Raw genomic sequence first — 23,964 nt, forward strand, 5'->3', positions numbered from 1 at the left:
GCAATCAAGCAAGCCAAACAGTCAAAGCCTCTTTGGTATGGAGGACAATAGCTAAAATATAAATACGGAGAGGCCTGGCAGATTGATTACATCCCACTCCCTCAAACTCACAATGGCAAGCGCCATGTACTTACAATGGTGGAAGCAACCACTGGATGGCTGGAAACATATCCTGTGCCTCATGCCACCGCCCGGAACACTACCCTGGGCCTTGAAAAGCAAGTCCTATGGCGACATGACACCCCAGAAAGAATTGAGTCAGACAACGGGACTCATTTCTGAAACAACCTTATAGACACTTGGGCCAAAGAGTATGGTATTGAATGGGTGTCCCCTATCATGCACCAGCCTCTGGGAAAGTTGAACGATACAATGGACTGTTAAAGACTACATTGAAAGCAATGGGCGCTGGGACATTCAAAAATTGGGATATGTATTTGGCAAAGGCCACCTGGTTAGTCTATACTAGGGGATCTGCCAACCGAGCTGGACCTGCCCAATCAAACCTGTTACGTACTGTAGATGGGGATAAAGTTCCTGTAGTGCATTTAGGAAATATGCTGGGTAAAACAGTCTGGGCTACTCCTGCCTCAGGAAAAGGCAAACCCATTCATGGAATTGCTTTTGCTCAGAGACCTGGATGCGCTTTGTGGGTAATGTAAAAGAAAGGAGAGGTCCAGTGTGTACCTCAAGGGGTTTTATACTGGGTGAGAATAGCCCATGAGTTGAATTGTGTCATGTTAATTATTATATAATACTGCATGTCATCACTACCATGATTACTATATACCCTAGACGAAAATGGTGATTAATTAGAATGTATGGGAAAGAGTGTAACCTTAGCATGACTTAATGGTATGGAATAGGGTGGATAGATGTCCTGGTTTCAGTTAGGACAGCATTAATTTTCTTCCTACTAGCTGGTAGAATGTTGTGTTTTGGATTAGGATGAGAAGAGTGCTGATAACATGCTGATGTTTTAATTATCATAGAATCATAGAATCATAGAACATCCTGAGTTGGAAGGGACCCTTAAGGATCATCAAGTCCAACTCTTGACACCGCACAGGTCTACCCAAAAGCTCAGACCATGTGACTAAGTGCACAGTCCAATCTCTTCTTCAATTGTTGCAGAGCAGTGCTTATACCAAGACAAGGACATATCAGCCTCTCACTCTGTCCTGCCAATGGGCAGGCTGGGGTTGCAGCAAGAGCTGGGAGGGGACAGACCCAGGACAGCTGACCCAAACTAGCCAAAGGGGTATTCCATGCAATTTGACATCATGCTAAACAATATATAGGTGTGGCTAGCTGGGGTGGGAGGGCTGGACTGCTCGAGGTTAGGCTGAGCACCGGTCAGTGGGTGGTGAGCAATTGCATTGTGCATCACTTGTTCCGTACACATTATTGGTAGTACTATTATCATCATTATTGTTATTACTATTATTGTTACTATTCTTCTTCTGTCTTAATAAACTGTCTTTATCTCAACTCACAGGCTTCACTTTCCCATTTCTCTCCCCCATCCCAGAGAGGGAGAGGGGAGGGTGAGCAAACAGCTGTGTGGTGTTTAGCTGCCGACCAGGTTAAACCACAACAGCATTATAAACTGTTCCAGTTTTGTTAAATCAGTTTTAATCTCTTCTCTGGAAATGAATTTATCTTAGTTATATGACATAATATAATGTTCTTTGCTTAGGATTATGTCAGAGAGGAACCATGGACATATGTAAAACCTTCACAGAATGTGTTTTATAGAGTTATTTCTCCTTGATTCTACTGTTTCTCTTTTTTATTTTATTTTATTTTATTTTATTTTATTTTATTTTATTTTATTTTATTTTATTTTATTTTATTTTATTTTCCAAGCTATAAATTATTATTCCTCAATTCCCTCAGAAAAATAGTAGATCTTTATTCAGCACTATTTAAGGGTGGCTGAGGTGTTTATTATATATTTATGAACTATAATGTATTTAAACACATATCCATGCATAAGTAACAGAATAAACTAAGGAAAAAATATTTTTAAACCATTGGATTAACAATAGATAAATCAGTTATATCTGTCTGATAATTTTATAGGAAATGAAATAGGACATAAGAAAAGGTATTTTAGCTTATAAGCTATCCTTATCTGCACAGTATATTGGGAGAAGGAGAGAATGTACAAATGTCATTTGAAATTAGACTTTATTAGACTTGAAGGAAGGAAGGAAGGAAGGAAGGAAGGAAGGAAGGAAGGAAGGAAGGAAGGAAGGAAGGAAGGAAGGAAGGAAGGAAGGAAGGAAGGAAGGAAGGAAGGAAGGAAGGAGGAAGAGCGAGAGAGGGAGGGAGGGAGGGAGGGAGGGAGGGAGGGAGGGAGGGAGGGAGGGAAGTGTCATTTTTAAACATAACAGCAAGGCCTTAATGGTCTAAATGTATAAATGAGTGATCCTTCAAAGTGGTATGAAAACAAAATCTCAGTTTCTTTCTTCCTTTCTCTCTTTCTCTCTCTTTCTCTCTCTCTCTTTCTTTCTTTTTCTTTCTTTCTTTCTTTCTTTCTTTCTTTCTTTCTTTCTTTCTTTCTTTCTTTCTTTCTTTCTTTCTTTCTTTCTCTCTCTCTCTTTCTTTCTTTTTCTTTCTTTCTTTCTTTCTTTCTTTCTTTCTTTCTTTCTTTCTTTCTTTCTTTCTTTCTTTCTTTCTTTCTTTCTTTCTTTCTTTCTTCTTTTCTCTCTCTCTCTCTCCTTCTCTCTTTCTCTCTCTCTTTCTCTCCCTCCCTCCCTTCCTTCCTTCCTTCCTTCCTTCCTTCCTTCCTTCCTTCCTTCCTTCCTTCCTTCCTTCCTTCCTTCCTTCCTTCCTTCCTTCCTTCCTTCCTTCCTTCCTTCCTTCCTTCCTTCCTTCCTTCCTTCCTTCCTTCCTTCCTTTTTCTACACAATTCTCTTTGCCATTCAATTTCTTATTATATTGGTATGTAACATCATGTGCAATTAATGAAAGAGAAAAGAGAAGATTCTAATAATAGCTGAAGAGAAAGACTTAAGGAACGATATCTTGTGAATAGATTTTTGCAATTAACCATTGATTTATCATTTATTTTACTTCTTTATTAATCATTCCAATGTCTTACCCAGATTTAGAAACAGTGTATTAAGGTATAAATTTATTATTGTGAGAACTTTTTCACTTCTGTCCCTGGAAAGGTGTTAGAACAGCTTGTTCTGGATGCCATTTCCAAGCAATTGGAAGAGAAGAAGGTTATGAGGAGTAGTCAGCATGGATTCACCAAAGGGAAATCATGCTCAACCAACCTCGTAGCCTCGTATGATGGCATCACCAGCTGGGTAGGTGGGGGGGAGAGCAGTGGATGTCATCTACCTTGACTTTAGCAAGGCTTTTGAATGAAACTGTCTCCCACGACATCCTGCTAGCAAAGCTGAGAAAGTGTGGGATTTTATTATTATTATTATTACTATTATTATTATTATTTATCTTGTTATTCCAGCTGATGTTTGGCTTTAAAGATTATTGAAATTAAGTGGTAGAATGTCTTAAAAAAAGTCTAAAAAAAATAAAAAATCAGCATATAAACTGAAGCTTAGATCAAACGTTTAAAACATTTTTATTTTTTGAGAATTTAATTGATTTTATGGCTCAGTGGCTAGAGACATACTGATGCATAAATAACTTGTACTATATGATGATGGTGCTGATAACAGTTTGATTTTTATCTGAAAACAGACCACTCTGTGGTTTCAAAGCTGCCTTTCCTCTAATAGCCAACCATAAGGTGCCATTAGGTGATTCTGTGATTTTGTGTGATTCTGTAAATGATCAAATTTCATTAATGTGAAAATAAAAATTCTGCTTCTTGTAAAATTCCAAACTTTGATTACATTCTCCAGTAAAAAAGGTCAACCAATTAACAGGTGTTCTGTGTATAGTAAAAACACAGGATTGTTTAATATATTAAAGGGAACATCAGTAAACTGTCTGTAAATTTTGGAATTCAAAAATTATTTACAGAGTTCTGCCAGCTAGTACAATTTCAGTGTGTACTGTTCACATGCAAGCATAGGGAATCTCATTTACAGAGTTCAAAATCTCTGTGGTAAGTCAGTAGAAAGCAGGAAGGAGAAAATCTGATGGGTGAAATAATAAACACCTAATCAAAAGAAGCCTTGAAATGGACTAAGGCCTTTTGAGATCTCATCTAATTACAAAGAAGTGTTTTAGAAAAACAATCTGAAATGCACGTTTATTACATATGTTTAAAAGCCACTTCATATATGAAAAAAAATGTTGCAAAAATTAGAAGGCAAAAAAGAATGATAATATCAATTTTATTTATTTTTTTTTTATTTTTTTTTACTTGAGGTGATAAAAGCATTTGGTAGTGGTTGATTGTGCAGCCTTATATAACTGACAACTGCGGTTCAAAACCATTAAGCCTCCAGCAAGGTGGCACAGCAGATAAAGGTCTAATCATTCATTTTGGAAGAATACAGTTCAAGTCTTATAACTTGTGATTCTGCATGAAATGTGCAACACCTCAGCTCTTTCTCAGTTAAAAAATAAAATAATATTAGATTAAAAAGTTGCATGGTTTAGAGATCATATAATCCCTCTATAGAGGGGATTAGATGAAAGCCTTGCATCAGAAGCCATGGTTTCTATTTGAGACAGATAGTGAAAGAATATCTAGAAAGTATACAGACTAGTTGTTGAATGTATTTTGGCATATATAAATGCAACTTCCTTTAGAATGTCAGTCTACCTTTATTCCAAATCCAACACACATACCCATCCTAAATTAAATGATAATGTCCTGTGCTTTTCTCTTTCTTGTAGCAAAGTGGAAAATTATTTGCCTGAAGGTGTTTAAACTCATATTCCTTTCTCAAGTACACACTCTACACACATGGTCTCAAAAGCCCATAGGTGAACTGTATGGTTTTTAGTAGCTTGTGTTGTTTCACTGAACAACACTCTAAAGATATCTACAATATTATTTAGAAGCAGAACTTTTTAGAATATGACTTACCAGGCTTAAGGTTATTTTGATATAAACTTCCTTAAACCTGTTTATTTACCCATTGTGAATTTGGAATGTGACATAGGTTTCAACATGAGACCAAAGCTTTGTTCTTGCAATTTATTACATTTCCAAATAAAATTGAAAAATAGTTTTCTGAGAGCAAACTGGTGGCAGGTGTGCTTTGGTGTTGACAGCTGCATTTTTGACATGGATCACAGGCAAACTGTAGTGTTCACAGTAGAACATCTGGAACATTTGATCAGATTTAAAGAGCTAATTCAGATGGTCTGTCTATTCTCATTTCACAGGATAAAGGACAGATAGTATTATTTTGCATTGTTCATATTAGCACAAGAATAACTCACTAAACCTTCTGTGAAAAATCTAATATATATCTAACTAATAATATATAATATCTATATTATTATATAGATATAGATATTATTATATAGATTATAGATATATAATAATATATATCTAACTAATATATATATATGCAGTAATAACTGGCCAATAAAGCATCACTACGTTAAAACATGTATTTACCCTCCTACAGTATTCAGAAATACTTTGCAAGATTGCTGTTCAGAAATGCAGAACAAAATAGATAGATAGATAGATAGATAGATAGATAGATAGATAGATAGATAGACAGATAGATAGATAGTAGTATGCATTTTAAACTGTATAGTTTATATCATAGTGAAGGTAATTCTATGAACTATTGTTTTTATGAAGGCTGGAACTGTCTTTCATCAAAACAGTGACTAAAGTGATCAGATCTGAATACCTTTGGGTATCTGTTGTTTTTCTTCACAAGAAGCAAATTAAATATAATTAAATATTAGATCACACTGAAAAAAAAAAAAAAAAAGAGAGATAGATACTTAAAACAAATGGTTGCATTTTTTAACATAATATGCCTTTAATCATCCTTATTTTAATAAGACTAGGCTTTCCCCAGTTCAAAACCACTATACACATACAGATTTACAAATTCACAGAATGGTTAAGGTTGGAAGGGACCTCTGCTTATCTAGGTTATCTGGGCACAGTATACTCCATGTGTGGCTTCACCAGTGCTGAGTAAAGGGAAAGGATCACCTTTTAACTTTCTGGCTATATTTGGCCTAATGCAACGAAGAATACCATTAGTCTACTTAGCAGCAAGGGCACATTGCTGACTCATGTTCAACTTGGTTCCTACTTGGACTCCTAAGTCCTCTTCTTTAGAGCTGCATTTCAGCTGGTTGGTGCCAGCATCTATAGGTACCGGACTTGTTCTTTCCTAGGTCCAGGACTATGCACTTCTCACTTCTCAGCACTTCTCACATCAATGTATGCACATATGACTAGTTTTTGCCTCACATAAGAGTGTACAAAATCTTTCACTTTTGTTTATTTGTTTTTATTCAACAAATCAATTATAGTGGCTGAAATATGCCCTCACCCCTGCCATACATAGTCTTTATCAGATTTCAAATTACAGCAAGTTTTTCTGAATACTCTGTGCCTGCCTTCCTCTTCCTACTTCTGCAGGAGCAATCTATTTCCACTTGGTACAAACTCTCTTTCACTCTGTTGGTATGGAGTTAAAATAGTACCATCCTCTTGGTGGCACCAGTTGTCAGCTCTTCAACATACTTACCATTATTTTATACCTCTCTTGCTTCACCTTTGCTCCAGATCTGCAAAGCTAAGTCTGGCTGTGGCGAGTTAGTCTCAGATTCTAGCCATATTTGTCTTATTCTGGATGCCATTTCCAAGCAATTGGAAGAGAAGAAGGTTATGAGGAGTAGTCAGCATGGATTCACCAAGGAGAAATCATGTTTAACCATTGCTTTTCATGATGGCATCACCAGCTGGGTAGATGGGGGGGAGAGCAGTGGATGTCATTTACCTTGACTTTAGCAAGGCTTTTGAAACTGTCTCTCTTGAAATCCTGCTAGCAAAGCTGACAAAGTTTGGGATACATGAGTGGACAGTAAGGTGGGTAGAGAACTGGCTGACTGGGCGAGCTCAGAGGGTGGTGATCAGCAGCACAGTGTCCAGCTGGACACCTGTGACTAGCGGTGTTCCCCAGGGGTCAGTGCTGGGTCAGGTTTTGTTCAACATCTTTATCAACCACCTTGATGAGACAATAGTGTCTGCCCTCAGTAAGTACGCTGATGATACAAAGCTGGGAGGAGTGGCCTACACACCAGAAGGCTGTGCTGCCTGTCAGCAAGACCTGGACAGGCTGGACAGCTATGTGGGAAGTAACCAAATGAGGTTTAACAAGAGCAAGTGTAGAGTCCTGCACCTGGGAAGGAACAACTGCAAATATCAGTACAGCCTTGGGGATGAGCTGCTGGAGACGAGTTCTGTGAAGAAGGACCTGGGGGTCCTGGTGGACAACAGGTTGACCATGAGCCAGCAGTGTGCCGTTGTGGCCAAGAAGGCCAATGGGATCTTGGCATGCATAAAAAGGAGTGTGGCCAGCAGGTCAAGGGAGGTGATCCTCCCCCTCTACTCTGCCCTGGTCAGGACTCACCTGGAGTATTGTGTCTGGTTCTGGGCTCCCCGGTACAAAAAAAAAAAAAAAGACAGGCAGCTCTTGGAAAGAGTCCGGCGGAGGGCCACAAAGATGATATGGGGCCTGGAGCATCTTCCCTATCAGAAAAGATTGAGAGACTTGGGTCTGTTCAGCATTGAGAAGAGAAGATTGAGAGGGGATCTTATTAATGTTTACAAGTATCTTAACTGTGGGAGACAGAGGGATTTGGCCAACCTCTTTTCAGTTTGTGGGGATAGGACAAGGGGCCATGGCCACAGAATGGAGCACAGCAAGTTCCACACCAACATGTGAAAGAAATTCTTCAGGGTGAGTGTGATGGAGCACTAGAACCGGCTGCCCAGGGTTGTTGTGGAGTCTCCTACTCTAGAGATATTCAAGGCCCGTCTGGATGCCTCCCTGTGCAACCTGCTCTAGGGAACCTGCTTTGGCAGGGGGTTTGGACCCGATAATCTCGTGAGGCCCCTTACGACCACCACAATTCTGTGATTCTTCTATAGCTATCACAGTGTTCCAGTCTCCAATGCATTAGTTTATCTGGCAGCTGAGAATTCGGAGCAATCTTGACTGTAGACTAGCAATTACATACACTTAGTGTCTTTACTTAATCTTTACTTACATAAACAAACTTGCAGTCTTTGGTAAAGTACTGCAAGAACATGAATTACAAGGGAAAAAAATGTCTGTTGAGAAGAAATGACTTGTAAAAAATACCTATGGAAATTAACACTAATATACAGCAGCACTGAGTAGAAAAGCCACTGAAAAACACAAGGGAGGAGGAAAGAAAAACAAACAAACAAACAAAAAACAAAGACATATAAATAATGCTGCCTAACTGCATTAGGAATTTTCTATTTAATGGAATCCCTCAGAATCTGGTACATGCATCATAGTACCTGTCCAGTGCCATGAGTCAGCAGGGACACACACACGTAACTTGAAATATATGAACAAATGAGGCACAGTCCTTTTGTTAATGGTGTTATTTCACTGCATATTTAGAATAAATAACAGGAATACAGGGAAATAGAACCCTACTTAAATATTTGCTTTTCAGGATTAGATATATACAAGGAACAGCAGATTATTGAATGAACTGGGACTACTGAGAGGACTATTTTACTTCAGTCTTCACTGGCAGTCAGGCTTCCTACATCTCTTGAAACACTGAACCTCTAGTTGAGGCCTGGGAGAGTAAACACCTTCCCACTGTAAGTGAAGAAGATGTTCAAGACCACCTGATGAAATTGAAGAAGGTACAAGTCTATGGGGCTCAATGACATGTATCCCAGGACCCTGAGGGAATTGGATGATGTAGTCATCAAGCTACTCTCCACTATATTTGAAAAGTCATGGCAGTCAGGCAAAGACCCTGGTGACTGGAAAAAGGGAAACATCACTCCCATTATTAAAAAAGGTACAAAGGGGGACCCTGGGAACTACGGACTGGTAAGCCTTACCTCTGTGCCTGACAAGATCATGGAACAGATCCTCCTGGAAGCAATGTCAAGGCACATGCAGGACAAAATGGTGATCCAAGACAGCCAGAATGGCTTCACCAAGGGCAAATTGTGCCTGACCAATCTGTTGGCTTTCTACAATGGTGGCTGCATCATGGAAAGCTACATCTAGAGAAGACTGAGTAATGTAATCTACCTGGACTTCTGTAAAGCCTTTGACACAGTCTCACATGATATCCTGATCTCCAAATTGGAGACAGATTTGAAGGGTGGACCATCCAATGGATGACTTGATGGCTGCACCCAGAGAGTTGTGGTCAATGTCTCTTGTCCAGGTGCAGGCCAGTGATGACTGGTGTCCCTTAGGGGACTGTCTTGGTACCGGTGCTGTTTAATAACTTTATCAGTGGCATAGACAAGGGGATCAAGTGCAGCCTTGGTAAGTTTGCAGGTGACACCAGGCTGTGCAGTTGATACAACAGAAGGAAGGGATGCCATCCAAAGGGACCTGGACAAACTTGAGAGGCAAGCCCACATGAACCTCACAAGTATCAACAAGTCCATGCACAAGGTGTTGCACCTGGATCATGGCAATCCCAGACATGAGTACAGACTGGAAGAAGAACTCATTGAGAGCAGCCCTGCAGAGAAGGACTTGGGGGTTCCCGTAGATGAAAAGCTCAGAATGAGCCAGCAATGTGTGCTTGCAGTCTCGAAGACCAAATGGCATCCTGGTCTGCAACAATAGGGGCATGGCCAGCAGGTCGAAGAAGGCTATTGTCCCCTTCTACTCTGCCCTTGATAGGCCCCACTTAGAGTACTTGCTCCAGATCTGGGGCCCCAAGAACAAGGACATAGACCTGTTAGAGAAGGGCCAGAGGAGGGGCAAAGGATGATCAGAGAGCTGGAGCACCTCTACTACGAAGAAAGGCTGAGAGAGTTGGGGATGTTCAGTCTGGAGACAAGAATGTTCTGGAGACATCTCATTTCAACCTAAAGGGGGCTTATGAAAAAGATAGAGTGCAATTTGTACACAGGCAAGTAGTGAAGCGACAAGAAGGAATGGTTTTAAACTACAAGAAAGGAGATTTAGATTAGATGTTAGGAGGAAATTCTTTATTCAAAGGGTGGTGAGGCACTGGAAGAGGTTGCTCAGAGAGGTTGTGGATGCCCCATCCCTGAAGGTGTTCAACACCAGGGTGGATGAGGCCCTGGGCAACCTGAGCTGGTGGGTGGCATCCCTGAAATGGCAGGGGGGTTGGTACGAGATGATCTTTAAGGTCCCTCACAACTGAAGCCATCAGCAGAGTCCTCATGGTCTCTGAAAAAAGCAATTTCTGAATTTCCCGTTTGTTATCGGGCTGAATAGGTTGTTTTACTGTCTTTTAACCTGTGCATAGCCATTTTTACCCAACATGCTTTGTGCACAAGGCAGCATGACAAACCTTGTCATCCTTCTGCACAGATTAATAACTACAGTCCTGTGGAACATCAGTTATGACAGAATTAGATCTGTACTTAATGAGATGTAGGTCACCGTGTTGCCTCAAGAGTGAATTGTGTCTTAAATATGTATTTAATGTATTACCAAGTTTGGTCCATACAAAGTTGTAGTGTCATTCCTTTAGTGATTTAATGTAGGAGAAACTCCTTTACTGAAAGGGTTGCATGGCATTGGAGTAGGTTGTCCAGGGAAGTAGTTAAGTCACCATAACAGGAGGTCTTCAAGAAACATGTAGATTTAGAATTTAGCAGCATGGTTTAGTGGTAGACTTTAGTATTAGGGTAAAGGTTGGACTAGGTAATCTTAGAGATCTTTTCTGGCCAGAATGATTCTACGATTCTGAGTCTTGTGCTCCTATGTTGCATTTTGAGCATTTATTTTCTATTTAAATAGGTTTGCTGAGATAAAACAAAGTGGGGGAGTAGTTTCTACTCCATCTAGTAAGGTACTTCTTGGGACCCATCACTGTAACACCTTCCATAGTGAAAGAGAGCTTCCTGAGAGCAATAATAATCAATCATAACAGACTCAACCACTGAAGCAAGAACATAATTCAGTGTTATTCATTACCAGTATTTGCTCTATTTCCTTTACTAATTAGTAAAGGATTGCTTTGGTTAGAAAGGAACATAGAGGTTGCATGGCACATGTTCATAATGGTCTCTTATATTTTTACATAAAGAATTTCTTGGGCTTTGTTTTGCATTTGAGAGAACAGGTTCACCTGCCCCAAAGGAGGACAGTAAAAAGTTGCTGTAACAGAAATAGGAACATAACATAGTTTTAGGGTTACAATGTGGACAAGAGTGGTTGTTGGTTGTTTGTCACATGATCACCTGAAAGTGCCAGAGAAACACTTCAAACTATATTTTTCACAAACATTATCTACATTTTTTCTTTTGTTTGTTTGCTTGCTTGTTTATTTCCTTGTTTACCACTATTTGGTAGTAGCAAAAGGAAATTAGAAAGGAAAATGAGCCTTGTGTCTATTTAAATATAACAAGAAGTGGACAATTCTGCTGGAGGTAAAGGAACTCACTAAAAAGAAGATTTTGAGATGTGTACACACTGATGTGGATCAACTTCATTGATGTTGTGGGTGAGCAAGAGTCAAGCTGCAGGCTCCAAAATCCTTTCAGAAACAAGCACCTTGTGTCGGAATGCATCATACCAGTGAATGTTTCCTCAGGTTTAAAATGCCCCACTTTCAGAGTGCAAATACAAGGGAAATGGGAAGAAGGAAAAACAACTTTTTTCATTACATTTTTTTTTTTTCAATTTACCTGACTGATAACATAGGTCACAAAGGCTAGAGAAGATCCACATCAAATCTATTCCATGGATATTTTATGGTCTTCTGTACACATTAAATATGCATGTTTAAATTCATTTTCCATATCCAAGTATTTGGGCACTTCTATGGCATTATTTCCTTGTCAACAGTAAAAACTAGAGTATCATTACATCAAAACAGCAATACAGATTGTACTCAGAAGGGGAAGGGGAGGGGGAAGGGGAAGGGGAAGGATAAGAAGAAGGAGAAAGGAAAAGAAAGGGAAGGGAAGGGAAGGGAAGGGAAGGGAAGGGAAGGGAAGGGAAGGGAAGGGAAGGGAAGGGAAGGGAAGGGAAGGGAAGGGAAGGGAAGGGAAGGGAAGGGAAGGGAAGGGAAGGGAAGGGAAGGGAAGGGAAGGGAAGGGAAGGGAAGGGAAGGGAAGGGAAGGGAAGGGAAGGGAAGGGAAGGGAAGGGAAGGGAAGGGAAAAGGCTTGAATTCTGCTCAGCTACGTAATGAAATCTCTTTTATCACCTAAAGAATTACCTATATTCTATTGAAAGACTTTTGCAGACCTAAATATGCTTTAAAGATTTTTTCTACCATTACAAGTTACTTTCCCCCCCCACCACCTAATTCCTTATTATCAATTAAATGATTTAACAGAAGACTAATCTTGACCTCCAAGTACACCTATAGTCTAAAAAATAACAAGTTTTAGTTCAGATACAAACCTTGATAAAGATCAATAGGTTTATCATCAGTCAAAAGGATAAGTAATAGTACATAAAGTACATGAATTTGATATTGTAGAGGGAAGAAAAATTAAGACAAAGATAAAATTATCTTAGAAGTTGCATACTCCTATGGAGTCTGTGCATTCAGATATCTTGTAAGGCAAACCCTACGTAATTTACCAATATATGAACATACCTGAACTGGAAGGAGATGGAAACAAACAAACAAACAAACAACAACAACAAAAAAACAGTTTGTACTTGATGAAATTGCTAAGACTATGGTAATAATATAACTTCCATTTCACATGTCTACCTGTTCTAGCATGTGATATATTTTCCTTTCAGTTTAGTTCAATTTTGAAATTACATGTTAAAAAAAAAAAAAATGAATTTGGTTTAGAGCTACAATGTTGTTTTAGAATTCCCTAAAATATGTTGAATATAAAGAAGTTGATACATAACAAAACATAAGAATTTTTACTCAGTCTTTTTAGTATTCAGCTTATTTTATTAATTTAGTAAATAATATTTTAGTTACTCATTTTATATAATAACGTCTAAAACTATAACAGTTTCAATGGTTCCAGATTTCTCTTTTCTCTTTTTTCACTTTTCTACTTCAATGTAGCACAGTGAGCTCGATGGAACTGACAGTCTGACAGACTGAAGCTGGAGGCTATTTTAGAAGAAAACTTACTTAAACCACCAGCAAAAAATTCATGCTTAGCCGCATGGATTTTTGACCTAAGAGTTCTAGATTTTACATTGTTACATGGTGCTTTTAACTTGTTTATTAAAATAACTGATTATTTTTAAGTGGAATTTATTATTATTATTACTATTATTATTATTACTATTATTAGAATCATAGAATGGATAGCTTGGAAAAGACCTCTAGGATGATAAAGTCCAATTATTAAGTTAGCTCTGCCAGACCTACAACAAAACCATGTCCATCCTCAAGTCAGAGAGGAAAGAGTGAAGAAAGTCAGTTAAGAAGAGTGGAACAGGCTGTGTTCAGTGGTGCCCTGTCACAGGAAAATAGGCAATGGTCACAAAAACACAGCACATCTGTTGAGCAACCCACTTCAAGAGATGGACGTACTGGAGTTAGCCCAGTGAAGGGACAAAGAGACTTTAGCATCTGTCATATGAGGAGAGACTCAGAGAGCTGAGAGAACCTAAAGAAGAGAAACCTCAGGGGGATCTCAGAGAATCATAGAATCCTTTAGGTTAGAGAAGACCTCTAAGATCATCTAGTCCGATCATCAACTTAGCACTGCCAAATCCACAATGAAACCATGTCTGTAAGCACCACTTCTATATGTCTTTTGAATACCTTCAGGGATGGTGACTCAACTGCTTCCCAGGGCAGCCTCTTCCAATGCCTCACAACCTTTTCAGTGAAGAAGTCTTTCCTAATATCCAATCTAAAACTTCCCTGGTGCAGCTTGAGGTCATGTCCTCTTGTCCTTTCATTTGTTGCTTGAGAGAAGAAACTGACCCCTACCCTGCTACAACCTCCTCCAAGGTAGTTGTAGAGAGTAATAAGGTTTCCCCTCAGCCTTTTTTTCTGAAGGCTAAATAACCTCAGTTCCCTCAGACACTCCTCATTAAGACTTGTCTCCAGACTCTTCACCAACTTTGTTGCCCTTCTTTGGACATGCTCCAGCACCTCAATGTCTCTCTTGTAGTGAGGGACCCAAAACCAAACACAGCATATTTGAGGTGCAACCTCACCAGAGTTGAGTATAAGGAGACAATCACTTCCCTAGTCCTGTTGGCCACACTATTTCTGATATTAGCCAGGATGCTTTTGGCCGTCTTGGCTACCTGAGCACCCTGCTGGCTCATGTTCAGCCAGCTATCAACCCATATTCCCAGGTCTCTTTCCACTGGGCAGCTTTCCAGACACTCTTCCCCCATCCTGTGGTGCTGCTTGGAGTTGTTGTGCCCCAAGTGTAGGACCTGGCACTTAGCCTTGCTGAACTTCATGCAGTTGGCCTTGGCCTATTGCTCCAGTTTATCCAGATCCCTTTGCAAAGACTTCCCACTGTCAAACAGATTAACACTCCTGCCCATCTTCGAGTCATCTGCAAACTTACTGAGGGTGCCCTTGATCCCCTTGTCCAGGCTATTGCTAAAGATATTAAGGAGAACTGGCCCCAGTACTGAGCCCTGGAGGACAACACTAGTCACCAGCCTAAAACTCAGTTCTATTCACCACACCTCTTTGGGTCCTGCCACCCATCTGTTTTTTTTACCAAGCAAAGTGCATGCCTGTCCAAGGCATGTCAATTTATCCAAAAGAATGCTGTAGGAAGCGGTGTCACAATCTTTACTGAAGCCTAGGTAGACAACATCCACAGTCTTTCTGTCAGCCACTAAGGGAATCACCTTGACATAGACACAGATCAAGTTAGTCAAGCATGATATACCTTTTGTAAATTCATGCCGCACGGGCCAGATCACTTGGTTGTCCTGTACATACTGTCTAATTGCACTATAGACAATCTGCTCCATAGCTCTTAGGAGTACCAAAGTCTGACTGGCTGGCCTGTGGTTTCCTGGATCCTTCTTCTGGTCTTTTTTTGTAGATGGGCATCACACTTGCTAGTTGCCAGTCAACTGGGACTTTCCCTAATAGTTTTGATGGCTGATAAATGGCAGAAAGCAGCTTTGTAAGCACTTCTGCCAGCTCCTTTGTTACCCTTTGGTAGATTCCATTTGGCCATATATACATGTGTACATCTAAGTGGTGTAGCAGGTCACTAATCATTTCATCTTGGATTATGAGGGCTTCATTCTGCTCTTCGTCCCTATCTAACAGCTCAGGTGGCTTAGTACTCAGAGAACAACTAGGCTTACTACTAAAAAATTAGGTAATAGGCATTAAGTATCTCAGCCTTTTCCTCATCCCTTGTGATTGTGTTTTCCCCCACATCTTATAAAGCCTGTAGATTCTCCTTAATCGTCCTTTTCTTATTTATGTATATATATATATATATATATACAACAATAATATATATATATATACAACAATAATATATATATATATATATTACAATAATATATATATATATATATATATATATATATATATATATATATATTTTTGTCCTTAGCAGCAGTAGCCAAATTGAGTTCTAGTTGTGCTTTGGCCCTTCTAATTATCTCCCTGCACAGCTTCATGATATCTCTGTAGTCCTCCTGAGTGGCCTGAACCTTATTCCATAGGCTGTAAACATTCTTTTTCTTCCTGAGCTCTAGCCAAAGCTTTTTGTCCAGCCAAGCTGATCTTCTTTCCTGACAGTTCAACTTTAGACACATGGGGACAGCCTGCTCCTGTGCCATTAGGATTGCTTTCTTGAAGAATATCCAGCCTTCCAGGACTCCTTTGCCTTTCAGGACTGCCTCCCAAGGGACTCTGTCAACTAGTCTCCTAAATAGGCCAAAGTCTGCCCTCCAGAAGTCCAAGGTGGCAGTTCTGCTAACCCCCTCTTTACATTTCCAAGAATCAAAAGCTCTATTAATTCATGATCACTACGATCACAGACAGCCTGCAACCTTCACACAATCAACAAATCCTTCCCTGTTCACAACAAAAGGTTCAGTGGGGTGCCTTCCCTAGTTGTGTCACTCTCCAGCTGTGTCAGAAAGTTATCTTCCACACATTCCAGAAAGTTCCTAGACTGTTTATTTTCTGCTGTATTTCCAGCAGACAATCTAGTAAGGTAAAGTCCCCCACAAGAACAAGGGCTATCAATTGTGAGACATCCCTCAGATGCTTATAGAATTAGACTTGCATTGCATTTAGTTGTATATTTATTTACACAATACATATAAGTGATTTTCTCCCCAATAAAAATTCTATCAGAGTTTACTGGAATATCAGAGTTTACTGGACTCATTGGCAAGTTATATAAATGAATGTGTTTACACCTCTTTGAAAGTCTACGTCTTTTTCCTTGTCTTTGTTTATGAAGTGAATCGTATATTTTTGCACTCAGTCCTAAATAGACTGGACAGAATTTTGTTTTAGCCTATGTAATTTTTCTGTTTAATTTCTATGCAGCTTTTTGCTATGCACAAAAACACAGGGAGAAACAAAAAAAAAGAAAAAACAAACAAACAAAAAAACCTCTTCCACATAGCACACACATATACACACACAAAAAATTTCCATGAAGGAAGATGGGAATATTTTATCTTGTTAATGGACTAGAATTAATTCCATGAATTCCCAAGAGAATGTTAGTGACATATTTTCTTATACCTCTCAAAACAAATTTTGAAAAGCAACCATAACTGCATATAAAATGGAGAAAGGAAGGGGAGGAGCGGGCATATGGTGGCGGTGGTGTTTTTTCTGCTATTTCACCAAACTCATAGTATCACAAATTTAAGCTGGTCTCTTCACAGGTCAGCGCGTTGCCTACTCAGGTGATACTTTTTAACATGAATGCTGTTTTTCAAAGTTTGCTTCTTTCATGAGCAGAAGCTGGATGAAGATTTTACCCCATGAAGCATATGTCCAATAACCATTAACAGTCTAAATACAAGTGTATTTTTTATTTTATGTTTTCTACATTAATTTTAAATCAACAAATCTCTGACAAACTTGTGCTTTAACAACACTTTCACTAATGATTAAGGTAACTATTTGATCTTCATCCAAGCTGAATGTGAAATAATGACAACTTTTTTTAATGAGAAATCAAGAAGCTGTTTAATTCTCATTTCCAATGTCTTCAGCAATAAATTTCATGCTGTGTAGGTATTTATTTTTCAGTTTCCCATACAATCCTAATGGACACAGCATACAGCTAAACAAAAACATCACATGATGGGTAAACAATTGGCTGATGGGTAGGGCTCAAAAGGTTGTGGTAAATGGGGCCATGTCAGGCTGACTAGTGGAGTCCCGCAAGGCTCCATTTTAGGGCCAGTTCTGTTCAATGTTATTATAAACAATTTGGATGTAGGAGTAGAAAGTGTTTTGAGCAAATTTGCTGATGACACTAAACTTGTAGGAGTTGTTGACTCTGCTAGGGTGGAAAGGTACTGCAAAAAGATCTGGACAGATTGGAGAGCTGGGCAATCACCAACTGCATGAAGTTGAACATGAGTAAGTGCCAGGTCCTGCACCTGCGACGCAGCAACCCTGGCTATACGTACAGACTGGGCAATGAGATGCTGGAGAGCAGTGTTGCAGAGAGGGATCTGGGAGTTGTTGTTGATAGCAAGTTGAATATGAGCCAACAGTGTGCCCTGGCAGCCAGGAGGGCCAACCGTATGCTGGGGTACATCAAACACAGCATTGCTAGTCGGTCGAGGAAGTGATTGTCCTAATCTACTCTGCACTGGTGCAGCCTCACCTTGAGTACTGTGTGCAGTTCTGGGCACCACAGTACAAAAAGGATGTGAAACTATTGGAGAGTAACCAGAGAAGGGCTACAAAGAGGGTGAAGGGCCTAGAGGAGAAGATATATGAGGAGCAGCTGAGGTCACTTTCTCTGTTCAGCCTGGAAAAAAGGAGGCTGAGGGACACCTCATCATAGTCTACAGCTTCCTCATGAAGGGGAGTGGAGGAGCACATCCTGATCCTTAATGACAAGTAATAGGACCCGCGGGAATAGAGTCAAGCTGTGACAGGGGAGGTTCAGGTTGGATATCAGGAAGAGGTTCTTCATCAATAGGGTGCACACTGGAACAGGCTCCCCAGGGATGTAGTCACAGCACCACACCAAGCCTGTCAGAGTTTAAGAAGTGTTTGGGCTGTGTTCAGTCATACGGCCTGAACAGGTGGACCTGTGTGGAGCCAGGAGTTGGACTCAATGATCCTTGTGTGTCCCTTCCAACTGAGGATAGTCAATGATTCTATATGATTTATAAAGCTTTTTAGATTTTATTAGGCAAATTCTTACTTCCCCTCCCTTTTTGCAGGTGAGTTGTACAGAATAATGTCTCACTCATTTGTTTTTATGTCCTTATAAGTCCACTGAAAATAATTTACATTAAACAATAGGTATAAGGTATGTAAGGTATGTAATAGGTAAGAAGGTATGTAAGAAGGTATAGTACATGGAGCTGTCTGACAAGGACTTCTGTGTAGCATCAAGCCCACTAGAACTGCATAGATACATACACATACATATAAATAGGAGTTCATTTACAGGTCACTGACATCAATCGCAGTATTTTCTACTAGCTTTTGGGAAAAGATACCTGAAGAATAATTCTCAGATCTTTAAAAACTGAAAGAGTTTACATCTATCATTACATTATATATATAAATATACATAATATATAGAAAAGACCAATTAAAAAGTCCTCAAATTTATCCCTGATTTATCAATCTTATCATGAGTAAAGTGAAACTATATGAGTTATTGTTTTCTTGCAGCATTCCAATATGGTAGTACAATATATTTTTGTCCTGGGGAAATTTTTTTCTATTCAGAGGGTTAGCAGATCTCTGCATAAGCAAATGGAAAAAAAAATTGCTATGTTGCATTTTAAATCATCTATGTTTCAGATATTCAGTAATATTTGAGATTGGATGAAAGAAATAATTTTACCTATAACTTATAATTTACATTTCCAATTCCACATCCTTTGTCAATGTGAATAATTGAACTTATGATAAGCAGATACTGACATAGTCTTTGAGTGTAAGATAATAGATTCAAATAATTTCCCCTCTTTTCTTGTAGCCTGACAGTAACCAATAATAATTGTGTTTGGTGGGATGGACAGGGTTATTCAAAGAAGATCAACGATAGGTAAGGAAATCAGTCTAAGAGCAATTGCTAATCCTTTGGTAATGTAGCCTCCAGTGTGCCTGATTTTTGTGTGTCAGAAAAGACATGCATGTCACCCATTTAGTAGTTTAAACAGCATTACATTTTGAATCAATTTATCCAGTTGCATATGTGGCAGTATTACATCATAATTATTTCTTGATTGACTTCATTTAGTTTATAATAAATACATATCTTCTCTGAATTTACAGCACTACAATATAGTCTCTTGTTCCACACAAGATCTGAGAGCAAATTTTAAGGTGCAATTACTGGTTGCTGAGAACTATCAAAATACCTTTTATGTAGCAAAATATAACCTTCCTGTTAAATCCTGAAAATCTTAATATGGGTCTCTAACTTCTATAAAAAGAGATTTAAACGTAAATCCCACTGTAAGTTTAGCACTATCCACCTGAAAATTAGATCCAAGCTGCCTTTTCTTTTAAATCTCATTTTAAATTCGGAAATAATCTTACTAACAAGAGATAGAATGACATTCTTAGAGGTACAAAAGGCAAAATATTATCAGGATTTTGTAATATTGTTCTTATATTGATCTGTTACCATCATAGAGATTTTTAATCAATATTTTCAGAGAACATACACTAGAAAACTAGTCTTCAGCATAAAAGCTTTTTTTTTTTTTTTTTTTTTTCATTTGAAATTTTATGCAAGTCGGTTATTCGATTATTATTTTATTACTTTTATTCCTTGATCAAAAAATGTTTATGGAATATACTGTGCTTCAAATGTAATATTTTTTAGTTGATACTTCTTAATTGTTCAGAAAGATAGAATATGTTTCAGTATAAATAACTTTTATTTTTTTGTCAATATCAGAAAAGCAAAACAACCTTAGAAAAATAACACACCTCATTCTTGTCCTACATCCAACCTTTTATTTGTATTGTGGCATACGCTGCAAAGTTTTTAGTCATATTGTTTCACTTACTGGTAAATCACTACTAAGAGTATTAACTTGCTGTAAGAGTATTAAATTGCTGTGTTTGTTTTTTCTATATTGTTACAAATACCATGCGCGAAATTCACTTTTCAAGGACTTTCACTAGCTATGCACTTTCACAGGGCTTTTAAGAAAATATTGCCTGTCTCATTGGAAATATGTAAATATATAGGATAAGTATGTCTATCTAAGAAAATAATGCTCACACTTAAGGACTGAACAGGATCAAATATAGAGAGAATTCACAAGGCTTAATGTATTCTTTAAAATGTGTACCATATAAGTTTGTGGTTTTGTCTATCTATTCATATATAAATTAATGATCAGCAGTAAAGATTTCCAAATACAGTGTTGTATGTGGTAAGGTTTTGTCATTGAACATATAGCCATTATTTATAATCTTACACACGGTTGTTTGTGGAACAGCATCTAAAGGAATTTCCTGAAAATTCAATCTCTAGAATTATCTTTTTTTTTTTTTTTTTTTTTTTTATCTGTTTCTAGATTAGATTATTTTATTCTATAACAAAAGTATAGCTTATTAAATTTCTGAGACAATAAATTCTTGACCACTCTACTGATCAATAACAAGGAAAAATTAATTTCTTAAGTGTCAAGCTAATAGTCAAAAGGCTCACAAGTTGAAAATGAAAAACTTACATGGTATGACAAATATTTTCCTTGATATTCCTTTCACTGACATAAGATTATTGAAAACTTGAGAAAGACAACTCTGGACCAAAATACTTTAATTTTCTTAGCATAAAGACAAATTCTTCAAAACTGCTATGGTTATCCACTGCCTTTGGCAGACTCATCTCTATTCATCCTCAATATGAGCAAGAAACAGATTTTTTAGTTTCCTCCCCTTGCACATTTAACAATTATCTGTAACATTGCTTGTTTGACTGGCTGACTGATATTTCTTGAGGAATTTGGTCAAGGAACATGGTGACTTTACATACATAAAAGTCTGAATAAAGTTAAAAATAAATCTAGATCTGAATTAGAAAGAGATTATTAGAAAAAAAAAAAGAGAGAGAGAGGGAGAAGAAGAAATGGGAATGGCAATTTATTTACTACGGAAATAAATAAATATTGAATATCGAGGGAGGCGCAGACATGAATGACATAAAGCTAGGTAAATTCAGTCTTATAGATTTATTTTCACCTGCTGGTTCCAATTTATTGTTTTTGCTTGTTTTTGTTTGTCTTTGTATGTTTTATTTTAAACACACAATTTAATTTCTTGTTTGTTGCTTTTTTTTTTTTTTTTTTTTTTTAACATAGCAAGGTGTGCAAAGTCTGTACTGGTATTTTAATGGTGACACTGATACTTACATTTCTCCATATTATTTGTTTGTTTGTTTTATTTTCAAGTATTATATAAATAACTAAATCAAATATGTCACAAGTCTGCTTAAAATTCTATCTGGAGAAAATACTGCTTTCTCTACAGGACTGGACTTCATCCCTGATCCAAGTTTCACAAGAATTCTTCAAAACTTGAGTAACAGGCTATTCTAGGTCTGGTCTGGTTATCTTCATCACATATATGTAAAGAAAAAAAAGAATAAAAGAAAAAAGATGCAGGCAAATAAAACAATAAAACAATAAAACAGTATGAGGAAAAAATAAGAAAAAAAAAAAAAAAAAGAAAAGCTATAACTACAGTTTGAAAAGACCACCAGGGAGAATCCCATGTCTAATTTATATAATTTGTTATATAATTTGAACATGGTCAGTTTATGCAAGGAAGTATTTATCTTTCTACTTTGAACAGCTTGGAAAGATTTTGTTATTGGAAATGAGTACCTTTCCATAGCAGAGTCTTAGCAGCTGTATCTTTTAATTGCTCCAAGTATACTAAACTTAAGTGAGCCAACATAAAAATTGGTTAGAACTAATTTTCAGCTGGATTTTCCCCATAATTGGTGTTTATTTTTGTTATGTTTAATTTGTATTTTTTCTCCTTACACAAAAACATATTTTACCATAGTTTTATGATAATTATTAATTAGCTAATATGGTTATCCATGTTATGTTTATGTCTCATATTCGCAAGCACAAAGTATGGTTTAAGCTAGCTTTGAAATACTAACTTCTCAGACTATGAACTATTATTGGTCTTGCATACATCTTTCTTCAAAAGCAAAGTTTTATTATACATGATACATACATACTTATATATATATTTCATATAGCAGTTGTTAAAAAAAATAAGGCAGAGGTAGATTGCCAGGAAGTCTATGTTAAGTAACATAATATTGTAGTGAGATTTCCCTAATGTGTGATGTTTTTAAACATTGTTAATGCTTCCTCGACCACTAGACATTAAGAAACTTAAAGAGGCAGATATTTGTACAGATAGGACTTTTGACAATATTAGTTTGCATACTCCTACAGAATTTCTCTGAATAGAGGACCTTTACAGGAATCCGTAAAGTGCTGAGTGCCTGTAGACTCGAGCATCTAGAAAAAGACTAGATTTCAGGGATTTGAAATTTAAAACTAGATTATAGACTACAATAGACACCTCAGTATCATCTCCAGATCTGGCAGGGAAGACTGCAGGAAGACAGATGTGATGTACAGGCTGTGAGTTGGCAATACTCAACTCCACTCCTCAAAGAAAACAATTAAAAGAGCAAGAAATAATCTTAAGGAAAAAATGGAAGAGATTGGATGGAATCAAAGCCCACTGGACCTGCCCAAATATTGAGGACAAAAATATTTTCTGGGAATCTTTAAAATTGATATTACCAAATTTTAAATTTTAGGCTTGCACAATAAGCTTCTGAAATGAAAACCTGCCTTAAAGCTTAAAGTTTATAACTAATCAAAAAAATAACGACACAGTGAAACATATAATTATTTCTGCTATGTTGTTTTTTGAACTACTACATTCACACAGTCAGTGGAATCATAAAACAAAGCTGAGAGATCTGTTCTCCTAGGTTTAAGTTTCCACTGTCTAGGAGTGTTGTTTGCTGCGCATGTATGTAGAGCATGACAGCTATACATTATACAAATCAGTTTTCCTCATGAGTTTGATCTCAAGTACATGTTAACATTATTGTCGCTTGTTACAGAGCAAGCGCTCAATTTATTCTGTTTAATATTATGAAAAAAGATTAAAACACATGAGAAAGTTTTGGTTCAAGCTTGTTGATCTTAATAGCCTCATGACATTACTTTTAAACTGATTTTAGCAACATATTAAAAGTCAACATACTTCATTCAAATGACATCACATTAAACATACATTTTCCCAAAAGTCTTTGTGTATGGAAAAGAGAAATAATTTAACTACAACAAGCACATCTTTCCAATAATTCTAGCTTTCCTTCTAACAGTCATCCATCTTTCATTGCATTTCTCAACATAGTCACATTAAACTTTTGCTATGGGAAAACCATTTTGATAAAACACAACATGTGATTATAAATAAAGTTTTACTTCTTACCATTTCCATCCCCTATTCATTCCAAAAGTATGGTTTCTTTCAACAGATTTAATATAAAAAATGCCATTTATATCTGGAGAAATTCTGTCCTTTTTAAAAGTCGTTACCTTTTGGTTCATGCTATCTCTTTCACTCTGAAATTATGTCAGCTCTTGTCTTTGATGACTATATTATTAATA

The 23,964-nt window shown here is 37.5% G+C and overlaps 1 protein-coding gene across 15 annotated transcripts in view; it reads right to left on the minus strand.

Annotated features, from left to right (window-relative positions):
- PTPRD (protein tyrosine phosphatase receptor type D) overlaps positions 1-23,964 on the minus strand; it is a 1,303,784-nt gene that overhangs the window by 776,123 nt on the left and 503,697 nt on the right. The window lies entirely within an intron of this gene.

The sequence above is a fragment of the Aythya ferina genome, assembly GCF_964211825.1.
Source record: "Aythya ferina genome assembly, chromosome: Z".
Classification (NCBI taxonomy): Eukaryota; Metazoa; Chordata; class Aves; order Anseriformes; family Anatidae; genus Aythya; species Aythya ferina.